At 35.7% G+C, this 11183-nt stretch overlaps 1 long non-coding RNA gene across 1 annotated transcript; it reads right to left on the bottom strand.

The window, feature by feature from the left end:
• Positions 1 to 308: 308 nt before the first annotated feature.
• Positions 309 to 5011, bottom strand: LOC106871770 (uncharacterized). Its single transcript, XR_001409695.3, has 3 exons — positions 3842 to 5011; positions 1546 to 1687; positions 309 to 1083 (listed from the first exon to the last, which is right to left on the bottom strand). It is a non-coding gene; the product is annotated as an uncharacterized LOC106871770 (long non-coding RNA).
• Positions 5012 to 11183: the final 6172 nt, after the last annotated feature.

The raw sequence follows: 11183 nt of genomic DNA on the forward strand, positions 1-11183 counted from the left end.
CTGGGGAACATTTTTGAAAAAAATTTTAGTTGTCTTTCTTTTTGCACTTAGTCCCACCTAATTTGATGGTGCTGTGTTCAGAAATTCCCTCAACACTTGATGAAATTGACAATGTTAACTAGAAATCTTACAAGAAATTTAAGAAACTAATACTTCATGAATATATGATATAGAATAAAAGGAAAAAGAATATAAACTTTTCTATCACCACGTTTTTTCATTTTTTTACCAAAAAAAATGTTTATTTTACAAAAAAAAATGTCAATTTTGCCATTAAATGCAAACTGAAATAAGAAGCTAACACAAACCAAAATAGCACTTTTTAATGTTTAACAGATATATTACACAAAATATTTAATTACTCATCTTAGAATAGATATTTCTGTCAAATATCTGTCAGCTTCACAAGGAATGAATTGTCTCTTTGCAGCTTTGTGTGAATAAATTGCATCATGACAGTCTCTTTGCAGTGACCAGCAATAGACAATATCGTGTTGGTGTTCCACTTGCCTTCATACCTAGTCTCCATGTTTTTCGATGTCTTGGTTGAATCTTTCTCCTTGCTCATCAATTAATGCCTTATGATTTTCAAGGAAGTAGTCCAGATGACTGTGCAGGAAATGCACATTTACACTCATGTTGCAGCCCAGCGCTCGAAAACTGGTTAACAGAGTCTGCACAAGATCTTCATAATCTAATGGCTTCTTATTTCCCAAGAAATCAGACACAGCTGCAGCAAAATCTCTCCATGCTTCTTTTTCAATGCCAAAAATAGCTCATCCTGTAATTGCCACTTAATAAGTGGCCCATCAAACACACCAAACTTAATTTTATCACAAAACAAAACTGGAAACTTCTGCTTAAGTATTTGAAGTAGTCACTATCTCGGCGTTTCAACACATGCTTTACCTACTATATGGGATGCCCAGGCTTTGTCTTGTCACCCAGTTTGATGCTAAATTAAGAAAATAAGGTAAGATTTTTTCACAAAATTTGTAATTTTTTTTTCACTGCCTAATCCAGAAATAAGCAGAGACATCAGGGCTGTTTTTAAATTCTCTTCTCTCACAACTGGCCATATTTCTGAAATATAAAACATATTCAAACCAGTTGTCACCAGGGAAAAGCATTCTCAGAATAGTCAACAGTTATAAAGTAAGCAAATACAGATTTGTGATGGCAAAGTTCCATAAAGAGCATACACACCATGAAGTTCTTTTTACAGTTCTTTGACCATGCTTGACGAAAAGTGACCTTAACCCATGAGACTTCACAATTCGGACATTAAGGGCACATTCAAAATAACAATTTTCATAAGAAACAAAAGTTTAACAAAACATGCCTCAACTAGTTTGCAATGATAGTCACATTAAATGAAGCAGAGCGTGGGCGTATCTGCAAACAAATTCCGCAAATATGAGACATGTATAGTATCAAGGACCACAGAAATATGTTATTTTTTAACATCTAATTGTATGAAGGACATTTCTATCATCATCATGACATTTGAAACTGGTTAAGTTCAAAATAGTGAAAGTTGCTTACGTTTGATACTTTTATTGACTGAAGACACTTTAACCATGACCTTTGTTTTCACATTTGCAGTTTTCAAAGTTATGTCAAGCTCCATACATGGGTTCACGTTTGATGAAGTTAAACCTATCCTTAGAAATGGTGACCAGAAATGCTGAAAAATGGACATCTGAGTTTGTGAAAAATCTTAACGTGATAGAGCAAAATGGAATTCATTTTTGAAATCAGCACCCCAGAATTAGTAAGAAATATGTCTCCAAAATCAGACAACAAAAACCCTGTTCCCCAGTGTTATATATCTACCAAAATCAAACGAGCCTAAACTAACCCAGGGTAATATTTGTTGGTAGAGTAACAACATTCATAATACAAAAATGTAAATGGGCTTATATTAATGGAATTGAAAACAGATCAGGCGAGTATAAATATCACGAGTAAATTTTCAACTAATCTATGCAGCAGCTGCCGAAGCCAGCAAAGGAAATGAGGAACTTGCTTAAAATTTCCTATTTCGGAAAAAGCTACACAAGTAAACGAGGTACAAGTTATATATATATATATATATATATATATATATATATATCATGAACTCTCCCGTCGGTTTCGACGTATGTGCTCCGACAACGTACTTTTACTTTGTCAGTCATAATGCTATATATATATATATATTGATTGATTGCTTGGTGAATATATATACAGGCTTACTCACATATACATATATACATATACATACATACATGTAAATGTCTAAGTGTATATATGTAGATATATATGTATATATTCACACACATAAGCACACACACATATGCACGCACACATACACACACATACGAAGATGCACATACACGCTCAAACACACACAAACCTATACTCACAAAATGTATACATGTGTATGTGTGTATATACGCCTTTGTATGTGTGTGTGTGTGTGTGTGCGTGCGTGCGTGCGTACGTGTAGGGGTGGGGGTGGGGTGGGGTGTATGTGTGTATGTGTGTGCGTGTGTGGGTGTGTGTGTGTGTGTGTGTAAAGGGATATATAGAATTTAAAAGAAATTATGTATCAACACTTGATGAAATTGACAATGTTAACTAGAAATCTTACAAGAAATTTAAGAAAGTAATACTTCCGAAATATATGATTTAGAATAAAAGGGAAAAGAATATAAAATTGTAAAATACCCGCGAGAAGAAAACTTCGGTAAATTGCAAACAGTAATAATAACAATAATAACAACAAAAAAAACAATACTGTTAAACAGTGTACACATCCTACGTAAAGCACATTCAATACGCTAAAAAATGATAACAGCAAAACCAACCACAGCACATACCCAAGTCCCAAAAAGCTGCGCTCGGTAATGCAGTGAAAGCACGTGAAGAAAATAGAACTATTGACTAATAAAAATAATTGTTTCTACTAATTTTGTGGGGAGGAGACTTGTCTATTACATCGACCCAGTGTTTCACTGGTACTTAATTTATCGACACCGAAAGGATGAAAGGCAAAGTCGATCCGGAAAGTGAAGCCAGACAGATCTCTACTCAGGTGACAGTCTTCGGGAAGATTAATAACGAAAGAGGAATTTTCCAAGGAGACTCGTTATTCTCTTTAATATTTGTCTTATGCTTGAGCTCCCTCAGTTTAGTATTAAGGAAGGCAAAGGCAGGGTAGAGAATAGAAAATGCCAGATAGCTGACTTTACAGTCCCAAAAGATGAAAAAATCAATATGAGAAATATGGAAAAAATAGTGAAGTGCCAGGACTTAGCCATTGAATTACAGAGACTATGGAATGTTCGGGTAAAATGTGTCCCAGTAGTTATAGGTGCATTAGGAACTATCCCTAAAGATTTGAACAGCACTAGCATTAAAGAGCAAGACGTCCCTAGAAAGGCCTCCAGGGGTCTGAAGAAGTCTGGCTACCCCGCTCCAGTTGGTACGTACACTGCGACCAGTTTAAAAGCACTGCCTTCGTTATTATTCATGCACAGGACCACCGACCTATCTTTTGGGTCCAGGAAGACCGACCGTATCTCGAGATCCAGGCCTCTTCTGAACAACACTGCCACCACCTCCATACCCCGTCAACTAAGAGATGCGAAAACTCAGTCATTGAAAATAGATGCCCAAGACCCGTATGTCTGCGATCCTGGTCTCATTGATGGCTATTACATGAATACTTAGCCACCTGAGATCGTTGCGCAAGCGTCGTTGCTTCCACGACGACCCCAAGCCCACGTACAAGCTACTTGAAGAACCGCCATGCTGGCCAGGCAGTAAGGAAAGGAAAAAAGGGGTACCACTTAACCTCATGGTGCTGTTTGTGGTCGAGAGGTTCTCCCACCTTGTCAGTTCTGTTGGGTTTGTCTGGAAACCCCTTTAAAAGCTATCTGCTGGTCGTTACACAAGGAGATCCAACTTCATACGGATACCTCCGCTTTATGCTCGTAAAGTCCCTAATGTCATTCGCACCGTCATTAGGATCTCCGGTACTCTAAAAGTGTTGGGGCTGCAGATCACCCCTCTATTTCAATATTCTCGTTCTGTGCTTTGAGAGCCATCAACTTTTCATTGGCCCTCCTCACTAGCACGAAATTCCGTTGCTGTGTGTATGGTTGTTGTTGTAGTGACATTTTTCTTTTTAAAATTTGTTGTGTTTTTGATAGTGTTGGTGATTGTGGTACTCGTAGTGTTGGCGTTTTCATACATTTTCATAATTTGTCGAACATATATGACTATTATTGTTTTAATATTTTTGGTGCGTCTGTAATTTTGAAAGTTTTAGTATTGTTTCGATATTGAATATTTTTAGTATTGTTTCGGTATTGAACTTTTTAATGAGAAATGCATTAAATATATTATAACTACTCCTTTTGGCTCGGTTTATATGGTAAAGTTTTTTGAATAGTCGAACTTGTCTGCTTTCTTATCTTCGATTTGAAATATGTATGTATGTATGTATGTATGTCTGTATGTATGAGTGTGTGTGTGTGTATGTATGTATGTATGTATGTATGTATGTATGTATGTATGAGTGTGTGTGTATGTATGTATGTATGTATGTAGGCGTTGCTGTGTGATCAGAAGTTTTCTTCCAAAGCACATGGTTCCGGCTTCTGTCGATTTTATTCGACTAAAAATACTTGAAGGTGATGCCCCAGTATGGCCGCAATCTAATGACTGAAACAAATAAAAAATAAAAGATGAAAAACTTATGTAAGAGCGGATTGTAGTATACGCGAGTGTTTAAAAATGACTGTGTGTATATAAATTAGTTTAACCGCGTTGTAAATTTCTCCAATCTCGTGCGTCACAAGAAGATGCATATATCACGCTATGATTCATAATTGTTCGTTTCTTGATCTCAAATCCTCCAGGGTGTACGGAGGGTGGGGAAGAGGTAGGCTACAGGTGTCAATCGAACTAACCACAGTTCAATGGGCGACACTAATTCGAAAGAAAATGGTAATGAAATTGAATTAAATCTATTTACATCATCAAACTACTATGACGTAAATGAATACACAACCGTATATATACATGTATATATGCGTATGTATGTGTGATTAAGCATATATATATATGTGTGTGTGTGTGTGTGTATGTATATACACATACAGAATATATATATATGTATATATGTGTATGTATATGTGATTAAACACACACACATATATATATATATATATACAGAATATATACGTGTATATATGTGTGTGTGTGTGTGAGTAAACATGTATATATATATATAGGTATGTATATATATATATGTATATATATGTATGTATGCATGTATGTATGTATGTATATATATGTATGTATGCATGTATGTATGTATATATATATATATATATATATATATATATATATGTGTGTGTGTGTGTGTGTGTGTGTGTGTGTGTGCGTGTGTGTGTGTGTGTGTGTGTGTGTGTGTGTGCATATGTATGTATGTATGGATGTAGAATCGAAATAATTAAATGAAATACATATATGTATGTACGTGGTGCTCCAGCTCACGGTGGTGCTCCAGCATGACCGCAGCCACTTAGCTGAAACCCATAAATAAATAAATATATATATATATATATATATATAGCAATGTTAATTCTCTAAATGAAGTATTAACAGTAACTGCACGATAAAGTGTAGTATATTGCCACTTAAGTGTGGCTGACCCCTAGGGGTGGATGTTACTGTTGCTTTTAGCCCCAGGAGGACATCTCCTCCAGCTGGCTGGCAAACAGGACACAGTCGTGTGTCGATAAGCCAGCTGGAGGAGATGTCCTCCTGGGGCTAAAAGCAACAGTAACATCTACCCCTAGGGGTCAGCCACACTTAAGTGGCAATATACTACACTATATATATATATATATATATATATATATATATATATGTATGTATGTATGTGTGTGTGTGTGTATGTATGTATAGATAGATATAGAATCGAAATAATTAAATGCGATACATAAATGAATGTCGATTTATTGATTGAATATCATGTTTTATTTATTCAGCTATTGTGTAAAGGAAATGCCTCTGCTAGGTTATGAAACATAAAAACAGAAAACCATCTTCTGTTGTAATTCGTTTCATTAGACACCACCTTGCTGAACCATGGAAGCATATTTCAAAAATATCACTGGATTTTATAGTTAAATATTATTTAAATATTCATGACACGCAGCAGAGCGACAAGTACAGTTATTTAGTTGACGTCGTTGATTCGTCATAATTGCAATCTTTGTTACGTAGTCTAAAAGAATTGGTATATTTGAGTATTTTTCTTTCCAAAATAGATATGAGTAATATTCGTTTGTCGGGGCGACGAGGACCATCTTGGTGTCCTATAGTTAAGTATTTCAAATTTTGTCACAAGGCTAGCAAATTCAGAGGAGCAGCATGTCGATAGCATCGACACCAGTTCTCAACTGGTACTTATACTATTGATGCCGAAAGGATAAAAGGCAAAGTCGACCTCGGCGGAAATTGAACTCAGAATGTAAGGAAGGACGAAATTCCATTAAGCTTCTTGCCCCGCGTGCTAACGATTCTGTCAGACCACCGCATTAAGCGTCCTATAATCTTTTCTACTGTAAGCACAAGGCTCGAAATTTTGGAGAAGTGGGGTCAGTCGAATAGATCGACTCCAGCACGCAACTGGTACTTAATTTGTCGACCACGAAATGATGAAAGGCAAAGTCGACCTCAGCAAAATTTGAATTCAGAACGTAAAGACAGACGAAATACCTATTTCGTTATTGCCCACAAGGGGCTAAACATAGAGGGAACAGACAAGAACAGACGAGCGGATTAAGTCGATTACATCAACCCCAGTGCGTAACTGGTACTTAATTTATCGACCCCGAAAGGATGAAAGGCAAAGTCGACCTCGGTGGAATTTGAACTCAGAACGTAACAGCAGACGAAATACCGCTAAGCACTTCGCCCGGTGTGCTAACGATTCTGCCAGCTCGCCGCCTTGACTGATGATTTAACACAGTTACTTTGTTTTAAGTAGATTTGCACACCGTGAAACTCACGCTCTCGTTCTTGACCAGTTTAAATTCAGAGGCAAGACCAGGTCAAGAAATTGAAAGGAGGATGATCATACCAGGTAATTCTCCGGTTTCGTTTTTTGGGGTTTTTTTCGGTTAATGTTAATGTTTTTAGAAGTGTGAGTAGTGTTATTAGAGTTGGTGTTAAGGCTAACCTCTGAGGGGTCAGGCCTTCGTAAAAATTTGATTTGTGGTCTTTAAGATTGAACCAGGGGCGTTTTGAGCGAAAGAGATTTGTTCGGTCATCACTGTTGAGATTTCTAAATATGTGACAAGCATTTTTGTTTATTTTCTTTAGTTCTTCTTTAGTTATTTTATTAGTTCCTTAAGCATGAATTGCTCATAAGTAGGTATCTCCAGATGTTGAAAATTTCCCGTTTTCTCATAAAGCACTTGTAATTTCCCGGATTTTCTTACATCTGGTATTTGGACAGAGAGTTCTTTCTGGAATGCGGATGTATGTTTCGCAAATTGTATACGCTTGACCATCAGTAGCAATGCTTCTCAAAGTTCTCGAGTAAGGAGTTGTATGGTGGGTAACGCCCTCAACGATGAGTCCATTGCATCTTATAGGAGAAACAGCTGTAAGCTAACTGAAGTTGAAAAGATAATCATTCATTCCTTTGTCATCGCTCTTATAACCGCTCTATCCTCAGTAAACACTTTGTTCTACACAGGGTTATTAGTTTCGCAATGCCTAAGCGAATTATATATATATATATATATATATATATATATATATATATATATATACATACATAGGGATAGAGATACATACACACACCCGCACACACTCACGCACGTACATACACGCACGCACACAGACACACATGCACACATATACACAATATATATGATAGACAGACAGAGAGTTAGATAGTTAGACAGACAAGACAGACAGACAGATAGATAGACAGACAGACAGACAGACAGACAGACAGACAGGCAGGCAGGCAGACAGAGAGACAGACAGAGGGACAGAAAGACAGACTTGAAGTAGAGAGGGCATATTATTGAAAAAGTTGCAAATAGTGAAGAAAGAACTCTGTCAATTGCAAGTGATTAATTAAATAATCGAACGATTACGCAAACAACTAATTAGTCAGGGGGTTAAATAGCTAACCAATTCACGAATAATAAAGAATTAGTACTGAACCAGTACGAGTGTTTATTATTGGCAGAATGATGCAACAAAGTATGTATGTATGTATTATGTATGTATGTAGTGGTCGGGAATATTCAGCTGATGATCGTAAGGTCGTGAGTTCGATTCCCGATGGCGCGTTGTGTTCTCGAGCAAGTTCACTTCGTTTCACGTTGATCCAATCGATTCAGCAGACGAAAATGAGTAATGCCTGTATTTCAAAGCCCGGTCTTGTCAGATTCTACGTTAAGGTACAACTATCTGTGGAGTGCTCAGCCATCTACATGTTAATTTCACAAGCAAGCTGTTCTGTTGATCTGTGCAACTTGAACTCTCGTCGACGTAAGTAACGGAGTGCCAGATGTATGCATGTATGTACATATTATATATGTACATACATACATAATATGTGTATATTATTATTATTATTATGATTGAGTGAGAGAGCAGTGCATGCCATCAAGTGACACTGGGCTAAAATATACGAAGCCCATTATACCCATCGTGACTACCCGTCTGAATAGAGTACACCAGGCACATGCATCACAACCATATGTGCGTGACACGGTGATCTCGTATCAAGATAAACAGCACATGACCACGCAGGTGGGGCCCAGTTAGAATTTTCTCCAGGTCGAATAGCCCATCCCGCTCAAAAGGTCCCTGAATAAGGGTTGTTTAAGGATGTTGAGCAAAACACCCATGTTTCCAAAGGTGAATTATTCAAACACCAAAGAATTCCTCTCAACACATGGCTATGATACTCCCCTACTACTTCTGCTCATGATCAGAGATGCACATATCGTCAGCCACCAAGGGACATGCTCAACTGGTTAAGGTCAAACAACTGACAAGCAAATCTGTGGTATTGAGCAGAATATTTGATGTAGCCCATCTTTTATACCAAGAAAAAAATAATGTACATGATAACACTTCCAATCAGTACTGCATCCGGGAATTTATTATTATCATCATTATTATTATTATTATTATTATTATTATTATTATTATTATTATTATTATTATTATTATTATTATCATTATTATTATTATTATTATATATGTATGTGGGTGCGTGTGTGTGTGCGTGTGTGTGTGTGTGTATTTCGCAAACCCAACGAACTTTATGGAATTATTCTCTTTCAAGGAAACTATCTCGGTACATATCTGTTACATTCTTATCGATCTCTGAAACATGAAATGGCAAACTAACATTTTGCTGTGATTTTAAACACAGAGCAGCAAAAAAGGAGAAAAAAAAAAAGAAAAAGAATCTTCATTTGCAGACTATTTCGTTTGGCACTCTAGTGTTTCTACCAATTCGACGATTTTCTTTCTGAAAAATTCTATTAAAATGGTTAATTTAAATTTTCTTTTATTATCATTGCAGAAAAGAGGGTAATTTAAAACAGCAGCAGCAACAACTTCAACAACAACCGCAACACCAATAACAGCAACAAAAATTATTTGTAAAAATGAAAATACATTATAATTCCATTTAAGTTTTATGTAATTTAGTATGCTTAGTTTATGTTTATGAAATGTTTCTTGGCGGTCGTGTTTATTCTGTTGACTATTACCGTGACGAAATAGCTCCATAGAATACAAATGATGACACTTTGACATCAGAAATAATGTTATTATCAAACGAATGAATACGCGAGAAAGAAATTATATTATCAATCTATTTTGTTTTAATTTTTTATTAAATTTACTTCAGAGCTATTTTTTAAAATAAAATAAATAAATAGATAAAATATAGTAATATAAATCTCAGTCTGTCTTATAGGTGTTTTTTACGATAGCTTTATTTTGATAAAACAGTAATAAATAAAAAAAATAAGCAGACATTATAACTTCTATAATTGAATCGTTATTGAATGTATTCTTTCGGTTTTGTTTGCTTGCTTTGGGGGATTTTTTTTTCTATTATTTGCCTAAACATAGAACGCAACAATTTCATAAGAAAAAAGAGGGGAAAATAAAATTCTAGAGCATCCATGCCTTGTCTAACGTCATTAGCAATGAATTTGAAAAGTCTTGGCTTTTATTAAGCTACGTTTCAGTTCCGACCGCTCCGTGTTTTGTTACTCTCATTGTATCTCTTAGACTATGTAATATTAGCCAATGTATCATATCGTTTTCTTAATCTAGGAGGGTATTATTTAAGAGAGATTTAATTAATATTTCTGGCAATTCTAGGTATCATGTAGGGGACTATACAATTTTTTATGTAAGGAACTCTTGCACAAATCTTAATTGCCAAGTGTGAAGAAACGTACCTAGCCGGAAAATTCAAACGTATCTTTACTGTGAATGACAACAATTTCCCCTTTGAGATAATAAGCTCTGTATTTTATAGTAAGTAAAATTATAGTTTGCAAATACGTGGTATTGGATTCAGTCCCACTGAGCGGCACCTTAGGTTACTATGGGAGAGCTGACTCCAGACATAGCAATATTCTATATTTCTCACATCAGAGTTAATAGAATCATAAAAGAAATGGTGGGTTAAATAATTTAAAAATCGAATGTTTGATCAGACCATTTTCTTCGGGCATATATGAATACATAGATGAATGTATCTATGTATGCACTTTGTATACCATGGAGAACTTCGTTAATATGGATTGAATGAATATATACACCGGCCTTTAAATTTGTTTCCTCCTCTCCCTAAAATTATATTCCTGAAGCTCTATCAGAGCGCTACTCGGTTGATCTGTATAAAGTGGATATCTATATCACTTATTTTTTCATTGTATCTATATATATATAGTCACTTCGAGGATTTTAGATCCACATTAGGGATTAAATAATGTCAAAAATTCCACTATTCCACTGGTTAATCACTATAATATAAGGAGAAAGTCCTCGACGATATGTTAAGGATTATTATGGTAATACATATTAATAATGAAAGATAGAAAATGGAGAATTATGGATGCATA

Source organism: Octopus bimaculoides, chromosome 24 (assembly GCF_046866305.1).
Source record: "Octopus bimaculoides isolate indiv1 chromosome 24, ASM4686630v1, whole genome shotgun sequence".
Classification (NCBI taxonomy): domain Eukaryota; kingdom Metazoa; phylum Mollusca; class Cephalopoda; order Octopoda; family Octopodidae; genus Octopus; species Octopus bimaculoides.